We start from the raw sequence: 3,040 nt of genomic DNA on the forward strand, positions 1-3,040 counted from the left end.
TTCCAAGCCCCCGGGTCCGGGGCACGAACCGCGGTCGACTACGTGGGAGTCCAGTGACACAGCCATTACGCTAACTGCTGGTTCCCTAGTAATTCAGTCTTTAGATAAAATGAGACTAGCTAATGTAGGGTTAACTTGGTTTTCTTTTACTTCAAAAAAAATCACCTTAAATAAATAGCCTTTTTTTTTTTTCATAAGTAACTCAAATATAATGGTTAAAAACAAGTTGAGTAAATGTAAATAGAGTAAATGTTTGTAATTAAGCTTGTCATCACTTTTACATTTTTCTGCATAGTTTAAAATTTAAAGGCATAATATGTTAAGTTATATTAATAATCGAGTTATTTCTAAGTTTAAGCTTTAAATATACTTTAATACCATGTTTTATATGGCATAAATCTAAAATGTAATTTAATCTGTTAATATGTTTTGTAAAAAATATTTCTAAATATTATAAAATAAATGTTTAAATTTCAAAATAATAGTAACCAAAGCTAAAAATTAAAAAAATGATGTATTCAATATACAATCAATATACAAAAAAATTAAAATGTTTTTAGTAAACAAAAAATGAAAATAAATGCGAGAGTGTGTTTTTGTTCAAGAAAATTGTCTAATGTAAAAGATGTTTAAAATTTGTTTTAGAGTAAATAAATAAAAAATATAAATAAAACTAAGTATAAAAAGTTAGAAAAAATATAGAATCTTAAGGTAAAACTAACTAGAATTGACTAAAGTTATCCAAAATTCTGTTAAAGACTAAAATTTGTTTTGTTTTTATATAATGGTAACAAAAATAAGTAAAGTTTTTAAAAAAAACTTTTTGAGTATAAAAAAATATAAAGAATTCTGTGTGACTTATGCTGTCTTAATCAGGTTATCTACCTACTGTAGTCAAAAAGCCTGATAATAATCCATTAAGGAGCAGATTTTTTTATGACTGTAGTTTGAAATTTTTTTAATTGTCACTTTAAGTAAACAACAAATAGTCACAGTGCCCTAATCCTGCTTTAATCAAGTGTTATAAACCTTTAATATTTGACAGACATCTCACATCAAATTTCAGTTCCAGTTTAAGCTTTTTTTGACCTTAAACTAGTTTTTAAAAATTCTTTTTTTAAAAATTATTTATTTAATTTAATTTATTCATTCATTTATTTTAATTTGACCAGAGAGAGACACAGAGAAAGAAAAAGAGAGAGAGGAAAAGTGGGAGGGCAGGCCACCAGGTCCGGGACTCGAACTGTGGTCGGCCCTGTGAGAGTGTCCAACACCTTAGCCACCACGCTTCCTGCTAGTCCTGCTTTTGACAATTCTTAACAGGGCCCTTTGATGTCTTAGGAAGACAGATTAGACTTTCTGACATGCTAAAATTATATAGGAAATATTGTCAAATATAAAATGGTGTTTAGCTCTCTATATACAAATTTGTGTCAATGGGTGCTCCAAAATTGTATGAGATTCTTAAATATCTGTTATATATTAGTGTATTATTAGTCATACTTATAATGCTAAATAGTTCTAAAGTAACTTGTCACAGAAATTATCAAATTTGTTTATTTTGGGTTATGATAAATTCAAATCTCACCAGGGCCATTTTAATTTTTGTTGTCTATAGTTAAATACTTTATTGTAATGCTCTTTCTAAAATATTTTGTAATAAGATATAATCCCAAAATTGCCTCTTTTAAAAAAATTAGTGAAAAAGATTCTAATAAGTATTCTTTTTAAAGAATTGTTTATGTAGGTTTATCATTATTATTACTATTCAATTTGAGTAGAGACAAAGTGATATAGATATCCCTATCTTAGTAGGGATAGTGAGAGGAAAGGCCACCAGATCTGGGACTCAAACTGTGATCAGCCATGTGGGAGTCCAGTACCTTGGCCACCACATCACCTGCTGGCCCCGATAAAGTACTCTTAAATATAAGTTTTTTGGTAACTTTGAAATTATATCTCTAAACTTTCAGGACTAAAATAGAAAGATTAGACCATAGTAACACTGCAAACTTAACAAAAAATAAATTAATTACATGAGACTAAACTGGTTAAATGGAATTTTTTGACTTTAGACTACAACATTACTAATTTTCTTCTATGCTTTGTCTTCCAAATTTAAGAATTTTTGTCTTCTTGAGCTGTTAATAGGTTCAGCAATTTGTTAAGTTTTTTCCTTTTAAAATTGTAACAATTTTCTCTCTAATCCTCTAATCCCCTGTAATTAGAAAATATTAGTGAGCATTCTTATTTTGTGACAGTATGGTTGTTTGCCTAAGTTCAATAATACTTATTGCCTTGCATCAGAAATTGGAAGCACTGGTTATTGCCAGGGCTTTGACTGACATGTCGTATCTAAAAAATGATCAAAAAGCTAAAAAACTAAGGTTAATTTCAACGAAGCCAACAGTTGGTGCTCTTAAAAAGATTGCCTAGTACCACAAGCAGTTCTGCCTGGCAAGTAAGTAAAAAATGTCACTTCCTGACAGGCTCCAAAACTTCCAAGTACAGGTACTTAAAGGCACAGTCAGGATAAATTCCTGACTTGGCTCAGTAGCCTTGGGAGGCTACTTAAAGAGTCTAATCTAAAGTTCCTTATAAAAAGTTCCAGCAAAGCCAACTAAATTAATTAGTATTTTTATTAGACTTTATACAAACAATGGACTAATTAAGAATAAACTTATTTATTTGCAAATAAGTTAGTTTTACTATGCTTTTCTTTAGTAAAAGGGGGATTAAAAAGAAGAAAAATGTTTCTCAAATAAGTATAGTGCACTTATTACTACATTTTAGCTCTATACATATTTGTTTTTGAGTTTTTAGTATCTACCTACTGTTTAGACAAAATTCTTTATTTCCTGGGCTTTAAGTCTTAAACAAGTTTTTTCCACATTTTAAAATTTTAATTCATTAGTCTGGCCCCAAAAGATAAGACATGTAAAATGGGAGGGAGACTTATAAGTTATAAGTGGGTTTTATAGTTTTTAAGTTAGTAATTAAAAAAAAGGGAGAAGAGGCCAGGCTTTCAGAAGGAGGTTCC

This window comes from Tupaia chinensis, unplaced genomic scaffold, assembly GCF_000334495.1.
Source record: "Tupaia chinensis unplaced genomic scaffold, TupChi_1.0 Scaffold144342_1, whole genome shotgun sequence".
Lineage (NCBI taxonomy): Eukaryota > Metazoa > Chordata > Mammalia > Scandentia > Tupaiidae > Tupaia > Tupaia belangeri.